Source organism: Loxodonta africana, chromosome 12, assembly GCF_030014295.1.
Source record: "Loxodonta africana isolate mLoxAfr1 chromosome 12, mLoxAfr1.hap2, whole genome shotgun sequence".
NCBI classification, from domain to species: domain Eukaryota; kingdom Metazoa; phylum Chordata; class Mammalia; order Proboscidea; family Elephantidae; genus Loxodonta; species Loxodonta africana.
In genome coordinates, this window is record NC_087353.1 from 31,818,460 (window position 1) to 31,840,086 (window position 21,627).

Sequence of the window (21,627 nt, forward strand, 5' to 3'; positions counted from 1 at the left end):
TTGTAGATCATAGAAAGTACCATACCTGTTCACCCTCTATTATGATCATTATGATCTGATCTCTCCCTGCTCACATACATACAAACACAGTTTTTCTAAATTCTAAAACAACAAATTGCTTCCCCAGAGGATCTTGCAATTTTTAGGGGTGATGACAGCCAAAATAATTATTGTAAGTATGACTGTTTAAATGTTAATTAATGCTTATTCCAGTTACTAATGACCACACAACAAATTATCTCAAAACATAGTGATATAAAACAATCAATTATTATGTCCCTGGATTATGTGGGTCAGAAATTCAAACAGAGCACAACGAGGGTGACTTGTCTTCTTGCAACTTCTTGTATGAAGTATTCTGGGAGATTTCTGGGGATCAGGGTGAAAAAGCGTTAGAAAACTCAACCTTTAGCATTTTTTATGTACAGAGTTTGATTATTTCCTTGTTTTCAGTAGGATACTCCACCTTCAAGTACACCAGTGGCTGTGCTAGCTGATTCTCAAATTCAAATTCCTCTCTTTTACCCTCTTCAGAGTATAGTCTTCTGTAGGGTAGGATGGGGGCCATTATCCAGTAGCATAGATTTTGGAAGTTCTAGAGATCTGATTGCTTTGCCAACAGCTTTCACCTAATCCTATTTATTTTCATCCTCACCACCACACCAAATTACTAGAGAAATTGGAGCTGCCTGTTCCTGAGTAGGAAACCCTGGTAGTACAGTGGTTAAGTGCTACAGTTGCTAACCAAAGAGCTGACAGTTTGAATCCACCAGGCACTCCTTGGAAACTCTGTGGAGGCAGTTCTACTCTTCCCTATAGGGTCGCTATGAGCCAGAATCAACTTGATGGCAATGGGTTAACAGGTTCCTGAGTATTCTGAGGAATTGGGGATATGTAACATGTTGATTCCCAGCTTTCCAACTCTGGTTTTGGATTCTTTTTTTTTTTTTTTTTAATCCCGCTAACTCGTTTATTTTCCAGCTTCCAAAATGTTGTGCCCATTGTCTTTCTCATTATTTCCTAGTTTTGGAACCTCCCTTCTCTAATGTTGGTTGAGTTTGGACAGGGAGTTAGTTTAGATGTAGATATTTAGCCTGTCATCTTAGCTTAGGAGTCTCTTCAGTCTCTTTGAACCATTATTCAGGTAATATCCTAAGGATGGACTTTGCCCTTTTTTCAACATGCTCCACTTTTTCAGCAATCCTCTTATAGTGTAGCAGTGCCTTAAATTGAATTTCAGTTGTGCTCTAACCAGCACAGATTTCAACTGTTACTTCTCTTGTTCCAGAAACTAAACTCAGCACTTTTCAGACCACATTAGGCAGAGCAGTAGTGTCCTTTAGACATTAATATCTGTTCTGAAAAAGAGTTTGGGAAATATTGTGCACCCTCTTCTCTAGCATTTCTAATATTTATTAAGATGTTAAGCCTTCAAGAAAGGTTCTGTTTAAGAAAGTTGCTTGACTTTTTTAATCCAATGTTTTCAAAACACTTTACTATCTAATTCTTTTTTGGATAACAACTTGTAATAATCTAGTGTAATGTTACTCAAGGTAGAGTTCACTAACCACCTGCATCAGAATTATTTGGGGTTCTTTTTATGTATTTGGATAAAATGTATCCCAGATCTTCAATCAGATTTTTTGTGGTGGGTCTTAGGAATCTGTATTTTGAAACAAACAAGTTAGCTAATTTTTATGTAACCTAATTAAAAAAAATTTTTTTTTTTTATTAATGTTACTAGGGAATATATTTGAATTTCCATGTAGAGGGAATTCCATAGAGGAACATTCCTCTTGGCCCCTCCTTCCAAGCCTTACACATTCTACTCTATATGAGGAATGACCTTTCTGAATGAACTTGGAAAAATAAAATAAGCATGCACTCCTCAGACCTCTCTTCTCTTTGGAGATTCACCAAGGCAGTAATTTACCCTATTGGGTGGGCTTTATCCTGGGGGAGGGAAATTGTGATTATCCAACCGTTCTAAGGACTGGGTGGAGACTTGTATTTAATAAAGAATTAAAACAATAGAAGATCTACTTACTCACAATAAAATAGATGATAGCTTATTCTTCCCTTATGTATGCCCATCTCTGAATTAGTTCTGAACTAAGGCAGAAAAGAGAGGAGTTCAGCCCTCTATAGGAAGAACATGTTTGGCATTTCTCAAGCTGAACAAACTGAAAAAAAAAAAAAAAAACCAAGCCTCGAGTTACAATATTGAAGGAGTCTGTGGGCAAAATATCGAACTACACAGGAAGCATCAAAGTAAAATGGAAGGAATAGACAGAGTCACCATACCAAAAAGGACCTGTCAATGTTCAACCATTTCAGGAGGAAGCATATAATCAAGAATCAATGGTGCTGAAGGAGGAAGTCTAAGCTGTACTGAAGGCACTGGCAAAAAACAAGGCTGCAGAAATTGATAGAATAAAAATTGAGATATTTCAATAAACCAGTGCAACACTGGAAGCGCACACTTGTCTATGCCAAGAAATTTGGAAGACAGCTATCTGGTCATATTTGTGCCCATTCGAAAAAGAAGTGATCCAACAGAAGTGGGAATTATTGAACAATATCATTAATATCACACATAAGTAAAATCTTGCTGAAGATAATTCAAAAATAGTTGCAGTGGTACATAAACTGCCAGAAATTCAAGCTGAATTCAGAAGAGGACATGGAAGATCTTTGCTGATGTCAGATGGATCTTGGCTGAAAGCGGAAAATACCACAAAGATGTTTTCCTGTGTTTTATTGACTATGCAAAGGCATTCACCTGTGTGGATCATTACAAATATGGATAACACTGAGAAAAGTGGGAATTCCACAACACTTATTTGTCCTCTTCCAGAACCTATACATAGACCAACAAGCAGCAGCTCACAAAGAATAAAGGGATAGTTGCATGGTTTAAAATCAGGAAAGGATGGTTATATCCTTTCACCATACTTATGCAATCTGTATGCTGACCAAATAATCCGAGAAGCTGGACTATGTGAACAAGAACACAGCATCAGGATTGGACGAAGACTCATTTACAACCTGCAGTATGCAGATGACACAACCTTGCATGTTAAAAGTGAAGAGGGCTTGAAGCAGTTTTGACGATCGAAGATCACAGCCTTCAGTATGGATTACACCTCAATATAATGAAAACAAAAATCCTCACTGCCAGACCAATAAGCAACATCAAGAAAAATGGAGAAAATACTGAAGTTGCCAAGGATTTCATTTTACTTGGATCCAAAATCAACACCCACGGAAGCAGCAGTCAAGAAATCAAAAGATTACATTAGGCAAATCTGTTGCAAAAGACCTCTTTAAAATGTTAAAATGCAAAGGTGTCACTTTGAAGACTAAGGTTTACCTGACCCAAGCAGTGGTATTTTCAATTGCCTCATATGGATGAGAAAGCTGGACAATGAATAAAGAAGACCAAAGCAAAATTGATGCCTTTGAATTATGGTGTTGGCAAAGAATATTGACTATACCATGGACTGCCATAAGAACAAATAAATCTGTCTTAGAAGAAGTGCAAATAGAATGCTCCTTAGAAGTGAGGATGGCGAGACTTCATCTCATGTACTTTGGATATGTTATCAGGAAGGACCAGTTTCTGGAGAAGGACATCATGCTAGGTAAAGTAAAGGATCAGCAAAAAAGAGGAAGACCCTCAGTAAGATGGATTGACACAGTGGCTCAAACATAGCAAGGATTGTGAGGATGGTGTAGGATCAGACAGTCTTTTGTTCTTTGTACATGAAATCTCTACGAGCTAGAACCGACTTGATGGCACTTAACAACAACAAAAACCCTGCATTTGTATTTGAGGATAACAGACTTGGAGTGTTTCAAAAATATCAGTATCATTTAAGTACAGCATCATATAAAACAGAGGGAAACACATGGCAGTTCATTTTGCTTCTTTTTAAAATTTCCATTCATGGGAAAGAGAAGTCAAAGTAAAGAGGCAATAACTGAAATTCACTTATTTGGAAGTAATTCTCAAGGATTTGAAAATAGCCAGATCCATCCTTCATACTCCTCTTAAGATCCCTTTTAAGACAAGCAGGGAGATAAGAGACCTGCATGTATAACATCTGGTTTATTTTGGAATAGAAGGGGCGCAGTAGAGGAAGTTCTTGGAAACATTCTTAAGGGATGTGGTAGAAGAACACCTGGAAAAGCCCACTTTATTGAAAGAAGGCTTCAAGGACCCAGCCAGAGGAGGTCATGTATTACAAATCGGATGGAGTTCCCTGAAGATATCACTGCCATGAAAGATGAAGGAGATTTAGTGGCTGTTCAAAGATTCTTTGATTTAAACAAGATATGACAAGATTCCACATCCGGGATTAATGGTCAAGGAGAAGAATGATAGAACATGGGTAATGTAGGGTGCAAGACAAAAAAAAAGCTGGCTCAAGAAAGGGAGATGAATGAAAGGCTAAGAAAGGCTTTGTGACTTGGAAAGGGATTACCTGGTGGAGGAGGGGATGGTAGTAAGGGCAAGTGGTTGGTTGGCTTTGGGAGAGCTTTTTTTTAAAATCATATGCATTGAAGGAGATCCAAACAACAAAGCAGATGCACCAAGTCTTGAAAGGATTCAGAAACTTGGACCCAGAAATCCTAGCAAATCATGCCCCATAGGGGTAGGGAAAAGAGCCCTGGTGGCACAGTGGTTAAGCACTCAGCTGCTAACTGAAAGGTCAGCAGTTCTAACCTACAGCCAGTCCATAGGAGAAAGATGTGGCAGTCTGTTTCTGTAAAGATTTACAGACTTTTCTCTGTCCTATAGGGTGGCTATGAAGGCGGCAAACCAAAGAGACCAGGATTAATGAACCAAACTAGGCAACAATTAACCCAGTGATATTTTCTGAAGCTATGGATGATTGTGAAGTCAGCCAAGCTTCTCTTTGGTATTTCTAGCCTTCTTTTTGTGCCCTTTTCTCTCAAACTTTCCCTTCACCTCTACAAAAATTGCCCCCAGCTTCCTGATTTTTAGGCAATCCAGTATTCTCACATTCTCCTCTCTTCCTTCTATAAAAACCTAATGTCAGTAAAGTATCTAACTCACCCTAAGGGACAAATGCCTAGAGAGAGTTTAAGGTATTATTCTTCCTCTGGGCATTTACATTTTAATGGGAGACAACCATTTTAAATCAAAGTATTATAGCTGTTGGGATGGAATTTCAGGGACGGGTTTGGGGAGGACACAGTGGGGTTATTATGTATCCCTGAGGTCACACATGGTGGCTGTTCTCCTGCACCTGGTAGTAAAATCAATTTCGGCCCGGCCAAACAGTATTCCAGTTTTCAATGCTTACAGAAAAAATAAAATCAGAGAAAACTAGCTTTAACAACTGGATTTCTGGAGGGAAAAAATAGTATCAACAGGCTCTGGCCAAAATCTGTCATGTTATAATATCATAGCAAAAGAACATGGAAGGAGCCCTGGTGGCAAAATAGCTAAGAGCTTGGCTGTTAACCTAAAGACCTGGAGATTTGCTTCCTTAACAATTACAGACTAGAAAGGCCTATGCGGTAGTTCTACTGTCACCTGGGGTCACTATGAGTTGAAATTGACTGGATGGCACCTAATAACAACAACAAAAGAAACTGAGGGAGAAAAGAGCAACAGAGAAGGGAACTGAAGGTCACTGACTTGGGGCTGTGTGCCATAAGCCTCCAGCAACCTTCCCACCATCCTGATCAAAATCATGCCCTCTTCAAATGCTACTTCTTCTGTAAAGATAGACATGAAAATGGTTTTACTGTTTATCTTCTTGTAATTAAAAACAGTAGAAGGGAGGCAGGGCTAAGATGGCAGAGTAGTCAGACACTTCCAGTGATCCCTCTCACAACAAAGACCCAAAAAACCAAGTGAAACGATTATATTTATGACAAGCCAGGAGCCCTGAACATCAAAGGCAAAGTTAGAAAATGGACTGAGTGGCAGAGGGAGGAACAGATGGTTCAGAAGCAGAGAGAAGTAACCAGACTCAAATCGCTGGGAACCCTCAGGCACCATTCCCGGGAGTGACTGCAGTAGGCTGGCAGTTGTGTTAGGCCACAGTTTCCTCAGGGAGAAAAAGCTAGCTCCACAGCCTACTCAGACCTCCAGAACCAGAGAAGAACAGCGCTCTTGGTGAAAGCTATGTACTTGCAAATATTTTACTGCTATTCCAACCCTGAAGCTGGCTCCAGTGGCTGTCTATTTCCCTGGGTCTGAGATAGGTCCTGCTAAGTGCTCTGAGCCATTCTCCCAGCCTTGGAAAAGGAATAAATTCATAATTGGGGGAAAAGATAATCTGTCAGCTCCATAAGCTGGGGAGCTCAGGATAGAAGTAGCTCCTGTCCAGGCATAAATGGTCTATGGAATTTGAATACATTTCCCCACTGCATGGACCTGTGTGGGCCTATTTCAGGAGAATAGGCCCTTGTTGGCAGACTGCAACTGTTTCAGCTCTGCGGTGAAGAGGTGGGTGTTTGATGTTTGACACCTCTTTGCCTATTAAACAGGGTTCTCACCTACCCACATCAGGGGCCTAAGGACTGGTGGCTACTCTCATGTCACCAAGCCACCTTTGATAAAGGTCCAAGGATAACTAGTACCTCCCAGTCCTTACAACCAAGAGCATTGGATGCCCATGGTCCATCTGCAGAACACATCCACCTGTGCGCTCTAGGGAACAGGGACGCGCTCTACTTATGGACACTTGGGGACCAGTTGTCAGCCCCCTTCCTTGTTCAGAGCAAAACCCCCTGTTGCAACCAGGTCCCTGTACCTACACCAATCACCCCTGCCACTCTAAGACTGTAGGACAGAGCCTGTACCACACACTTGATGACCAACTACCTGGACACCTGAGCTGAATCCATACAAGAAAAATGAATAGAACCCTAGGCTCATATACCTGATAACAGTTCTAGCCATCTAGTGGCAGGACATTAGAGCTTCAAAGGTGAAAATAATCAAGCTAGCTCACTAAAGCAACTTATCTGGGCATATCAAAAGAAAACAAAGCAAGGAGCTAGGATACAGTGAGCAAATATAAAATAAACTAATACAATAACTTATAGATGGCTCAGTGACAACAGTCAATATCAAATCACATAAAGAAGCAGATCAGGATTGCTTCAACAAGCTCTCAAAACAAAGAATCAAGAGATCTTCTGGATGAAGGTGCCTTCCTGGAATTACCAGATGCAGAATACAAAAGATAAATATACAGAACTCTTGAAGACATCGGGAACAAGATCAGAAAGGAGATCAGGTGATATGCAGAACAAGTCAAGGAACACACAGATAATGCAGTTGAAGAAATGTAAAAGGTTATTCAAGAACATAATGAAAAATTTAATAAGCTGCAAGAATCCATACAGAGACAGTAATCAGAAACTCAGAAGATTAACAATCAAATTACAGAATTAGACAACTCAATAGAAAGAGAAGAAGAATTGTGGAAGTGGAAGGCAGAATTAGTGAGACTGAAGATAAAACACGTGGCACCAATATATTTGAAGAGAAATCAGATAAAAGAATTTTTTAAAAATGAAGAAACCCTAAGAATCATGCGGGACTCTATCAAGAGAAATAACCTACGAGTGACTGGAATACCAGAACAAGGAGGGATAACAGAAAATACAGAGAGAATTGTTGAAGATTTGTTGGCAGAAGATTTCCCTGATATTGTGAAAGATGAGAAGATATCTATTCAAGATGTTCATTGAACTTCACATAAGGTAGATCTCAAAAGACAGTCACCAAGACATATTATAATGAAACTTGCCAAAACCAAAGATAAAGAGACAATTTTAACAGCGGCTAGGGATAAACGAAAAGACACCTACAAAGGACAGTTAATAAGAATAAGTTCAGACTACTTGGCAGAAATCATGCAGGCAAGAAGGCAATGAGATGACTTATATAAAGCTTTGAAGGAAAAAAACTGCCAGTCGAGAATCATACATCCAGGAAACTGTCTCTCAAATATGAAGGTGAAATTAGGACATTTCCAGATAAACACAAGTTTAGGGAATTTGTCAAAACCAAACCAAAAAGAAATACTAAAGGGAGTTCTTTGGTTAGAAAATCAATAATATCAGCTATCGACCCAAGACTAGAACACAGGACAGGGCAATCAGATGTTAACCCAGACAGGGAAATCACAAAAATAAATCAAAATAAAAAAATTCTTAAAACAGGGAAACAGCTATGTTATTATGAAAAAGAATACAACATTAAAACAATAAAGAGGGACTAAGAAATGTAGTCATAGACTGTTCATATGGAAAGGAAGACAAGACAATATAAAGAAATAAAAATTGGATTTAAACTTAGAAAAATAGGGGTATATATTAAGGTAACCACAAAGGAGACTAACAATCCTACTCATCAAGATAAGATACAAGAAAAAAATAGAGACTCAGCAGACACAAAATCAGTATCAACTAATAAAAGGGAAAGAAAATATATAAAGATAAACTACTCAGCACAAAAAATTAAGTAGGAAAAATAAATTATAAACAACACACCTAAAAAAGACATCAAAATGACAGCACTAAACTCATACCTATCCATAATTACCCTGAATGTAAATGGACTAAATGCACCAATAAAGAGACGGAGAGTGGCAGAATGGATTAAAAAAAAAAAAAAAACACAATCCGTCTATATGCTGCCTACAAGAGACACACCTTAGACCTAGAGGCACAAACAAACTTAAAACTCAAAGGATGGAAAAAATATATTAAGCAATCAACAATCAAAAAGAGCAGGAGTGGCAATATTAATTTCTGACAAAACAGACTTTAAAGTTAAATCCACCACAAAGGATAAGGAAGGGCACTATATAGTGATTAAAGAGACAATATACCAGGAGGATATAACCATATTAAATATTTATGCACCCAATGACAGGGCTGCAAGATACATTAGGCAAACTCTAACAGCACTGAAAAGTGAGATAGACAGCTCCACAATTATAGTAGGAGACTCCAACACACCATTTTCAGTGAAGGACAGAACAACCAGAAAGAAGCTCAATAAAGACACAGAAGGTCTAAATGCCACAATCAACCAACTTGACCTCATAGACATATACAGAACACTCCACCGAACAACAGCCAAGTATACTGTCTTTTCTAGTGCACATGGAACATTCTCTAGAATAGACCACATATTAGGTCATAAAGCAAGCCTTAGCAGAATCCAAAACATCAAAATATTACAAAGCATCTTCTCTGACCATAAGGCCATAAAAGTAGAAATCAATAAGAGAAAAGACTAGGAAAAGAAATCAAACACTTGGAAAGTGAACAATACCCTGCTCAAAAAAAACTGGATTATAGAAGACACCAAGGATGGAAGAAAGAAATTCATAGACTCCAATGAGAATGAAAACATTTCCTATCAGAACCTTTGGGACACAGTGAAAGCAGTGCTCAGAGGCCAATTTATATCAATCAATCCACACATACAAAAAGAAGAAAGGGCCAAAATCAAAGAATTAGCCCTACAACTTGAACAAATAGAAAGAGAGAAACAAAATAAACCCTCAGACACCAGAAGAAAGCAAATAATAGAAATTAGAGCAGAATAGAGAACAGAAAAACAATTGAAAAAGTTAACAAGAACAAAAGCTGGTTCTTTGAAAAAAAATAACAAAATTGATAAACCATTGGCCAAACTGATGAAGGAAAAACAGGAGACAAGGCAAAAAACCAGAGTAAGAAATGAGATGAGCAATATCACAACAGACCCAACTGAAATTAAAAGAATCATATCAGATTACTATGAAAAATTGTACTCTAACAAATTTGAAAACCTAGAAGAAATGGATGAATTCCTAGGAACACACTACCTACCTAAACTAACACAAACAGAGGTAGAACAACTAAATAGACCCATAACAAAAGAAGAGATTGAAAGGTAGTTTAAAAACTCCCAATAAAAATAAAGCCCTGGCCTAGACAGCTTCAGTGCAGAATGCTACCAAACTTTCAGAGAAGAGTTAACACCACTACTACTAAAGGTATTTCAAAGCATAGAAAAGGACAGAATATTTTCAAACTCATTCTATGAAGCCAGCATAACCGATACCAAAACTAGGTAAAGACTCCACAAAAAAAAAAAAGAAAAAGAAAATTACAGACCTATATCCCTCATGAACTTAAATGCAAATATCCTCAACAAAATTCTAGCCAATGGAATTCAACAATATATCACACACAAAAAAAAAGTCACCATGACCAAGTGGGATTCATACCAGGTATGCAGGGATGGTTCAACATTAGAAAAACAATTCATGTAACCCATCATACAAATAAAACAAAAGACAAGAACTACTTGATCTTATTGATTGATGTAGAAAAAGCATTTGACAAAGTCCAACACCGATTCATGATAAAAACTCTCAGCAAAATAGGAATAGAAGGAAAATTCCTCAACATAAGAAAGAGCGTTTATACAAAGCCAACAGCCAATATCATCCTAAATGGAGAGAGTCTGAAAGTATTCCCCTTGAGATCGGGAACCAGACAAGGATGCCCTTCATCACTGCTCTTATTCAACATTGTGCTGGAGGTCCTAGCCAGAGCAGTTAGGCTAGATAAAGAAATAAAGGGCATCCAGATGTCAAGGAAGAAGTCAAAGTATCTCTATTTGCAGATGACATGATCTTATACACAGAAAACCCTAAGGAATCCTCAAGAAAACTACTGAAACTAATAGAAGAGTTTAGCAGAGTACTGGGATACAAGACAAACATACAAAAATCAGTTGGATTCCTCTACAGCAACAAAAAGCACATTGAAGAGGAAATCACCAAATCAATACCGTTTATAGTAGCCCCCAAGAAGATAAAATACTTAGGAATAAATCTTACAAGAGACGTGCAAGGCCTGTGCAAAGAAATCTACAAGAACTACTCCGAGAAACCAAAAGAGACATACATAGGTGGAAAAACATACTTTGCTCATGGATAGGAAGACTTAACATTGTAAAAATGTCTATTCTACCAAAAGCCATGTATAGATACAATGCAAGTCTGATCCAAATTGCAACAACATTCTTTAATGAGATGGAGAAACAAATCACCAGCTTCATATGGAAGGGAAACAGGCCCCAGATAAGTAAAGCATTACTGAAACAGAAGAACAAAGTAGGAGGCCTCACACTACCTGATTTTAGAACCTATTATACTGCCACAGTAGTCAAAACAGCTTGGTACTGGTACAACAACAGATACATAGACCAATGGAACAGAATTGAGAATCCAGACATAAATCCATCCATGTATGAAGCTGATATTTGACAAAGGCCCAAAGTCAGTTAAATGGGGAAAAACAGTCTGTTTAATGAATGGTGCTGGCATAACTGTATATCCATCTGCAAAAAAAAAAAAAAATGAAACAAGACCCATACCTCACACCATGCAAAAAAACTAACTCAAAATATATCAAAGACCTAAATATAAAATTTGAAACAATAAACATCATGGAAGAAAAAATAAGGACAATGCTAGGAGCTCTAATACATGGTATAAACAGTACACAAAACATTACTTACAATGCACAAACACCAGAAGTGAAACTAGATAATTGGGAGCTCCTAAAAATCAAACACCTATGCTCATCCAAAGACATCATCAAAAGAGTAAAAAGATTACCTACAGACTAAGAAAAAGTTTTTAGCTATGACATTTCCAATCAGCGCCTCATATCTAAAATCTACATGATACTGCAAAAACTCAACTACAAAAAGATAAATAACCCAATTAAAAAATGGGCAAAAAATATGAACAGACACTTCATTAAAGAAGACATTCAGGTAGCTAACAGATACATGAAGAAATACGATCATTAGCCATTAGAGAAATGCAAATCAAAACTACAGTGAGATTCCATCTCACTCCAACAAGGCTGGCAATAATCCAAAAAACAGAAAATAATAAATATTGGAGAGGTTGTGAAGAGACTGGAACACTTATACACTGCTGGTGGGAATGTAAAATGGTACAACCACTTTGGAAATCAATCTGGCACTTCCTTAAAAAGCTAGAAATAGAACTACCATATGATTCTGCAATCCCACTCCTTGCAATATATCCTAGAGAAATAAAAGCCTTTACAGGAACAGGTATATGTACACCCATGTTCACTGCAGCATTGTTTACAATAGCAAAAAGATGGAAGCAATCGAGGTGCCCTTCGATGGATGAATGGAAAAATAAATTATGGTACATTCACACAATGGAATACTATGCATCAATAAAGAACAATGATGAATCCATGAAACGTTTCATAACATGGAGGAATCTGGAAGGCATTATGCTGAGTGAAATTAGGCAGTTGCGAAAGGACAAATATTTTATGAGACCAGTATTATAAGAATGTGAGAAATAGTTTAAACAGAGAAGAAAATATTCTTTGATGGTTACAGGAGTCGGGAGGGCCAGAGGGACAGGGGTATTCACTGATTAGATAGTAGATAAGAACTATCTTAGGCGAAGGGAAAGACAACACACAATACAGGAGAGGTCAGCAAACCAAAAGCAAAGAGATTTCCTGAATTCACTGAACACTTCAAAGGCCAATGTAGCAGGGGCAGGGGTTTGGGGACCATGGTTTCAGGGGACATCCAAGTCAATTGGCATAATAAAATCTATTAAGAAAACATTCTGCATCCCATTTTGGAGAGTGGTGTCTGGAGTCTTAAACGCTAGCAAGTGGCCATCTAAGATGCATCAATTGGTCTCAACCCACCTGGATCAAAGGAGAATGAAGAACACCAAAGACACAAGGTAATTATGAGCTCAAGAGACAGGAAGGGCCACATAAACCAAAGACTACATCAGCCTGAGACCAGATAAACTAGACGGTGCCTGGCTATGACCAATGACTGCTCTGACAGGGAACACAACAGAGAACCCCTGAGGGAGCAGGAGAGCAGTGGGATGTAGACCTCAAATTCTCATAAAAAGACCAGACTTAATGCTCTGACTGAGACTAGAAGAACCCCAGAGGCCATGGTCCCCAGATCTTCTGTTAGCCCAAGACAGGAGCCATTCCCAAAGCCAACTCTTCAGACAGGAATTGGACTGGTCTATGGGATAGAAAACGATACTGGTGAGGAGTGAGCTTCTTGGATCAAGTAGACTCATTAGACTATGTAAGCAGCTCCTGTCTGGGTGGGAGATGAGAAGGCAGAGGGGGTCAGAAGCTGGCTGAATGGATATGAAAATAGAGAGTGGAGAGAAGGAGTGTGCTGTCTCATTGGGGAGGGGGTAGCAACTGGGAGTATATAGCAAAGTGTATATAAATTTTCATATGACAGACTGACTTGATTTGTAAACTTTCACTTAAAGCACAATAAAAAATTTTAAAAAATAGAAGTAGGGAGAAAAGACACCTTCTGGAACTTCTATGATGAACAAATGTGTCTTGGAAAAAGCACAACCAGAATGCTCCTTAGAAGCAAGGATGGCAAGACTGCGTCTTACATACTTTGGGCATGTCGTCAGGAGGGGTCAGTCCCTGGAGGACATCGTGCTTGGTAAAGGAGAGTGTCAACAAAAGAGAGGAAGACCCTCAGCAAGATGGGTTGACACGGTGGCTGCAACAATGGGCTCAAGCATAACGTTTGTGAGCATGGCGCAGGACCGGGTAGTACTTCATCCTGTGGTACATAGGGTTGCTATTAGTCTGAACAGACTCCACACCACCTAACAACAACAACAACACTAACTAATTCTCATATGAATATAAGGAGAAAAAGAGAAGAGGAGGGAAGAGAGCAAAGTGGACACTAAACCCTGCAACCTCCGAGCTACTGGAGTTATTCATGTGGAATCCTGAAAAGCCGCACTTGCTGGAAAGTAGCAAGTATTTCCCTTTCGAAATCTACTAAATTTGTTTCTAAGATGGCGGGAGTATGGGAGATATGTTCATAAAGGAAAGATGTTCCTGGAGCATCTTTACTGCCGTCCATTTAGCAGCCTTAACCGTTGCGAATGCAGCTGAGAATTCAGTGTAAAAGAAGATTCTGAGCTTTAAGAAGACTATAAAACACCCCAGGAACTTTAATCTTAAACAAGTCTTTCACATCCTCATTTACAGTTCCATTTGATCTTAGTGCACTGTGTTTCAGTCAGAACCCTTGTCTTGCTTCTCACCCTTGAGAAAGCAACCAGGCCCTTAACCATTCGCAACACCCAGGGACTCCTTTCTTAAACTGCCAGCCTCCATCTGCATCTCAGTACCCTATTTTATTTTCTTTATAAACATTGCTTACTATTTGAAATTATAAAACTCCAGTGGTGGATTGATTAAGAGCTACGGCTACTAACCAAAAGGTCAGCAGTTCAAATCCACCAGCTGCTCGCTCCTTGGAAACCCTATGGGGCAGCTCTACTCTGTCGGATGTGGTCTCTATGAGTTGGAATTGACTCGATGGTAATGGGGTGGGGTTATTTGAAATTATATTATATACTTTTCTGCTTGTTTATTTTTCTACAGTCTCCCATTTAAATGGAAACTCCATGAGAAAAGGAATTTTGTCTTGCTTGGTTATCGTAGTACCTCCAGTGCCTAGAAAGAAGTAAGGAGCTTCTGTTTTATAAATACTTGTAAAGGAATAATAAGAGAGGGGTCTCCAGTGATGCCATTAAGTCTTCACTATAAAGGTGCGTTAGTGTTCGTTTCCTCTCTGTAGGAAGAAATGTTTCTGTACATTTAGAATATCTTCCACCCACAAGGGATTGTTTGTTTGTTTTTACTGGAAATTCTCAGTCATCTGGAAAGATCTGAGATTGTGAAAGAGCCCTTTCTGCAATGGGGATACCAAGAAACATTGTAGGTTGTGAACAGGGAGGGGGTTACTTGTTTTTCCTTAGTGGATGAAAGGCGGCCACAAAGTTTTTTGCAGTTCAACTAAAGAGCTAATAAAATAGAAACAAAACACACATGTGCCAAGAGTTAAACAACAAGGCGGAAGTGGCTAAGGTTTGTGGTCTGTTACCACATGGCAACATTGAGCTGGAGCCAAAGTATTTTCTGTTCTCTCCAGACTGGATGCTGGACGGCTCTGCTTTGGAACAGACTGGGGATAAGCATGTTACAGAAAAGGAACTCCATGCTTGGTGCAGGGGTGTGAAAGTATCAGGGAAGACACATTTCAGCAAATTGTAAAGTTGAGAGAATTTAAAGTTTTCCCTACACAAGGGTCAGGCCCATGGGCCAAATCCAGTCCGCTGCATGCTTTTGTAAATAAAGCTTTATTGGAACACAGCCACACTGATTTGCTTACAAATGCTTTAAGGAATGTTTCCTGCTACAACAGTAGAGTTGAGTAGCTGCAAAGGAGACCACATAACCCACAAAGCCTAAAGTATTTACTATCTGGCTCTTTTCAGAAAATGTTTGCTCACCTTTGCCCTATCCCATGAATACAAAAAGAAATACAGTATGTTAAAACATAGGAAATCACTAATATTTGACTGCTGTGATCTAAAAAATTGCAGTGTCATATAATTCAATTTAACAATTTGCTGTTTGAAATCTGCTTCTTCAATAACTATCTCAAAATCACTTCACCTGTACAGGTTTTCTCAGTTCTCCCAAATACTCTCATCTCTCAACTTCCATGGAATTTTGCCCCTCCATCTGACAGATTCCATGTATGCATAATAGTCATTGTTTATATAGCTCCTCCTCTACTACTGGAAAGTTAATGGGCTCTAGAAACCACTCCTTTTCCTTGCATTCCCAACAGTTTCTGGAGCCATGTATTGGGTTCAATGATTAAAATTTACAGAATTGAGTAAAACAACATGTACAACATGGTGTGTCTGGGATCTAGAATGGTAATGCTACCAAATTCCTAGAGTATAAATAAGAGTTTTCTATACAGAAATGTTCTAAAGGACTCTCGAATGACTCATCGAACAAACATTTGTGAACCACTCGGGGCGAATATCAACTTACACATTTCTGGTAATTTACTATCTTCAGTGAAAGTTGAAGAAGTTCATTATCCCTTTCTTAGTCTACTGAGGGAGAGAGGGATAATCAGAGGCTTGATGAGAAGTCTGTCAATTATCAGGCCATTGGCAGCCAATTCTGAATAACAATCTTCAGGGAAGCCTAATAATGAACATGAAACAGAAATGTCAAAAGTGTAGTTCTAATTTGGAGCCCTGGTGGCTCAGTGGTTAAGAGCTCAGCTGCTAACCAAAAGGTCAGCAGTTCAAATCCACCAGCTGCTCCTTGGTTTGATGACATTTACATAAGGGCAACTGATTTGAATTTAATGAAATGATTTATTTATTTGGAGTTACCAAGCCATGTTTCCACTGAATAGCAAGGACTAACGATAGAAATTTTGGCTTCTTAGGAACAGTCCCGCCAGACAGACAGAAAAAGTTTGTGGTATCAATTTAAGAACACTTCTCTTTTTCTTGGTCCAGTGGCCAGGGACATATTGGTGACCAGGCATTATGTATTTTCCAGAGATGCGTAAGACACTTATCATTGAATAACTTATCAGCCCTCTATTGAGAAGTCAGACCACAGCAGCCATGTGTTTTATAAAAGTTTGCTTTATTCAGGGAGGAATGTTCATTAAGACACTAAGGCTAGGGTTTGGTTAGGGGTAATATGGTTCTGGTTTTCCCATAATTGTATGAAAATTCCCTGGGTGAGATGCATGGGTCTGGGAAAAATCAGAACTGACAATGCTTAATGATCTCTGATTTTTCAAACCATCAGAATGCCCAGTGGTTTGTCCCTGAATATTTTTGAATCAAGCTTTACGTTGGTGAGGCCCACGGTAGGTAAAACCATGCTTCTTGCCATGGGCTGTCTCTAAAATCTAAAAGGAATAGAATATGAGTTTGGTCAATGGGATTGGCAAAGAGAACAGGCTCTGGCGCATCTGGACATCGTTCATTCTGAAACCTTTTATTTGCTCATTAGACACGAACAATCAGGAAAACCTCTGCATTGGTGGGATATTTATGAGTCCTTTCAGGTTGAGTTTGGCCACAGTCCCATGTGAAGCAGTTGCACTTCTTCCTAAACAGACTTTGGATAAACAAGGCAAGCTGGGCTCCTCAAATGGTTTGATCTTTGCTGCATTGCCTTTTTTTTGCAGATTCTGACATCTGCAATGTAAACTAGAACTAAACCCATTGCCATTAAGTCAATTTTCTCTCATAGCAACCCTATAGGACAGAGTAGAACTGCCCCATACGGTTTCCAAGGAGCAGCTGGTGGATTCAAACTGCTGACCTTTTGGTTAACACTCCAGCTTTTAACCACTGCGCCACCAGGGCTCCTATATAAGTGTCATAAGCATGATTTATACAGTTACATGTATCTTTATAACCTAGTCAGGGAATAATACAATATGATTTGTTTAATAAATTTAAAAAATCTGACCTTTAGGGAAATATTTTTTTAATCCAGACTAGTTATCAACATTATACAAATAATCAGTTACACAAGTAATTTCCAATCCTCTTAATAACTTATAAACAAAAAAACCAAACCAGCTGTCATCAAGTCGATTCTGACTCATGGAGGGCCCATGTATTGCAGAGTAGAATTGTCCTCTGTGGGGTTTTCAAAACTGTAACCTTTTGGAAGCAGATCCCCAGGCCTGTCTTCTGAAGCATCTCTGGGTGGGTTCAAACCACCAACCTTTTGGTTAGCAGCCAAGCACTTAAACATTTGTGCTACCCAAGTACTCTTTTCATGGTATACGTGGAAAATTAAAATCCATATGTAATTGCATTAGGGAAGGAGAGAATGCCGAGAATAACAGAGTCAAATCTTGACTTTTTATTTCTAAAATATTCTCTAAAATCCAAATCAGGCTTCATGCTCCAGTTCTCCCCTCAGACACAGGCAGGCCCAGTCCTAGGTAGTTAGATTTGGGATGGTTCACCTAAGAGAGAGGACTGGTGTTTTATCTCCTATCAACAGGTTAAGAGCCGAGAACCTCTCAGAGGTGCCCTGTACCCCAGTGCAGTATACTAGGAGAGGAAGCTGGGATTATCTAGGAAGAAAGGGCCTGAGACCATCCAGTGAGTCTCCTACAGACCCAGAGAATACAGGAGAGCATCCAAACATATCTTATGCCCTTGGGAGAGGCTTTGCATCAGAAGGGGCCTGGATAGCATGAGTGAGACAAGGCTGAGGCCCTGGGTGGAACCTATATACCAGCAGAGGGACAGAGGTCAATGGACAGTGGTTGCTGTGAATGAGGTAAACGTCATCAGGTGTCAACAAAGGGCAAGGACAACTACAACAGCCCCTTTCCCTAACGCCATGATGTTCATACCACCCCTCTCCCCCCGCAAAAAACAAACAAAGAAACATTTAGATGGCCATTCTGGGCTGACGAAGAATAAGGCGAAGAACACTAAATCAGTGGGATTTAAATTCTGAATTGATCAAATTTAAGCCTGCCTAGAAGTGACTAGATTAAGGCTGCTGCTTTCAAGCAGAACGAGGCTCAAGAGAGTAGCCTAGTTCTAGAAAAAAAGAGAAAGTCAGAGTTTTGCACACCTGCATTCCTCCCAGTGAAACTTGAAGATGATACACATGCAAAAGGTGATGGGATGAGAAGTCTATGGACTACTGTGGAACACTGAGCCAGCAAGGGAGAGCCAGATTCATTTCAGAAGCTGGGTCTGTCTTCAAAGGGTTTTGACACACCGACCTCTGGCTGGCCTGCACCTTCCTCTTAGAATAACCAGACAGACGAGTAAACACAGATCACAAGTGGACCACATTTTCCCATTCTTCTTCCAAATGCTTCGTGGCTTTTGGCCTCCCCTACTTCAGACTTTTCATCCAGGTTCTCCTGGATGATATTCAGGCCCCACAGAAGCTTCCTCACACCTCCCTTAGCCAAGCAATGGCTTAGAAAATAATGATAGAACATATTGGAAATTCCCAATATTGGTGAATACCTTCATCTGAAGCATTTCTCAGATTCATTGTCTAAAGTATCTGAAATCCCTACTATATCCATATCTTTTAATAAAATATTTTCCTTGCTGATTTCCTCCTTTATATGTTAATGTTTGGGAGTAAGGGCCCTACTAAGTCCCTAAAACTTCAGTCTTATCATATTCTTTCCCTCTATGACATGGGTGACCTTGAGAAGTGGCAAAACAGTGAGGTAAGAAAGTGGAGACCCTGAAAGGAGGAAGGATCACCCAGAACAGGCAGTTTGGAGGAGCTAGAGACAATGCATGTGACCGTTTTATTTCTTGAGGGTAGACCCAAGTGTGTTGTAAAAGTATCTTTGGGTGCTGCTAAAAGAAATGGGGAATTTTGAAATAAATGCTTTCTGAAGCATTTGTATTCTACAGTTTCAAGTCAGCCAAGCTGCACATCTATTGTTTTGGAATGATAGTCTAGAAATCTCTGTTTTACCGCTGAGTTTCAGATTCAGAACTAAAACCTAAACTCTTTTGCAAATAAGAAAACAACTCCCTTACACCAATAGAGCCCAAAAGCTAACAACAAAAAACCTTCATAACTGTCTTATCTGATCCTTTCTGCAGCACAGCCCAATAAGGGAGACAACGTATCCCAGTTTGAGCCTCCAGAAATTCATTTTTGATTTTTATTTATGGTGAAGAAACAGACGGTGACAAGAATGAAGGATCCCTGAGAAAGCCCCAGGAGCAACATCAGATGTAGGGAGCGGGAATGGGCAGCAACGCACACAAGTGTCCCTGGGAGTAGGAGTAGCTGGTGGAAAATGTATAGCCCCTTGGAAACCATTTCAGTTCTCCTTTCACACCTGGCACATATGTATATGGTACCAGTGAAAGGAATTTTATTATTAAATTATACGTGTGGATTTGCACTTTTATTCTATCAGAATCAAACTAAATGTTATTTCACAACACTCCATAAAGTTAATGATACAACGTGACTAGAGCTAACTCTTTCCTGAAATATGACATTCTTCAGGGACCCTGAAAGTATTAAAGAGACCAAATGTCAGGGCCAAATCATACCCCTGGAGTCACATAGAAGTTCCACAAGTACTTATACACTAGTGACATATGTATTCCTTGGTTTCTGTGAATTCAATCAGAAGGTTTATATGCAAAGCCCCTGGAAAACCAGGGGTACCATGGGGTCTGGGAGGCACCTAGATCCAGGCAGAGCAGTCAAGAGCCACACTCAACTTCAGGAAAATGACGACCTGGTCAAAGCAGAGAGAAAAGACAAAGATTTAAAATTAGAAAGGAAATCAAACTTCTACCACCTTGATGTCATATGTGGCACAATTTAAGAAATTAGAAAATCTGTTTGACATTGATCCCAGTTAATATTTTAAATCATCATTGATCAATAGCTTTTTTTTTTTTTTTTTTAAATCGGTTGCATTTTCTTGACCCTGTGTAAGATTTTGAAAGGAACTTAATTCAGAATTTTAAAAATCACAAAAATTTTCTCCTCACTTTCTAGATTTAATTTGCATATGGTCTCATCATGATAAAAATGAATGCATTTGGGGCAACGTACACTATATAGAAAGGCTGTCTCAGTTATCTAGTGCTCCTATAACAGAAATACCACAAGTGGATGGCTTTAACAAAGAGAAGTTTATTCTCTCTCTCACATTCCAGTAAGCTAGAAGTCCAAATTCAGAGCAATGGCATCAGGGGAAGCCTTTCTCCCTCTGTTGGCTCTGGCGGAAGGTCCTTGTAATTAGTCTTCCCTTGGTCTGGGAGCATCTAGTGCAGGAACCTCAGGTCCAAAGGACACACTCTGTTCCCAGCTCTGCTTTCTTGGTGGTATGAAGTCCCCCTGTCTCTCTGGTCGCTTCTCTCTTTCATGTCTCAAAAGTGATTGGCTTAAGACATTACCTAATCTTCTAGCCCTCATCAATATAATTGCCACTAAACTGTCTTATTACATCATAATGATAGGATTTACAACATATAGGAAAATCACCTAAAATGGTGGACAATCACACAATGCTGGGACTTATGGCCCAGCCAAGTAGACAGATATGTTTGGGGGACACAATTTAACCCATGACAAAGAGTAAATATGTATATATTTCTATGTACATATGTACGATGTTTTGGAGAAGACGTTGGAATAGGGTTCTAAAGGCCTGCCCAACTCTGCCACTTACTCTGGCATGCTAGGGGCCACTAGTAGCCTGGCCTGCGCTAACTTATCTAGCCTCTCTAGGCCTCAGTTTATTCATTTATAAAATAAATGTAATCCACTTAACATACCTAGCTCTCAGGATTACTATGGGTGATAAATGAAACAACAAATATGAGGGCAATTTATTCTTAAACATTCATTTATTTTAGATTTGGTAATATATAGGCATAGATTCTATAATATATGATTAATCTATTGGCAATAAGCAGGCATGTAGCCTGTCTATTTTTTTCCTTTTTTGGAAGCCTGAGTCCTTCACAGTTGGGATGGTTATATGTGATTCAGCTACTTAAACTTTTTCTGGGCTCCTATGGCAAATCAGCTCTTAATACTTCGCAGAGTTTCACTACACTCAATCCTTACTTAATAAATGTTTCTAATGGTTTGCCAGCACTGCCCAGGAGCACC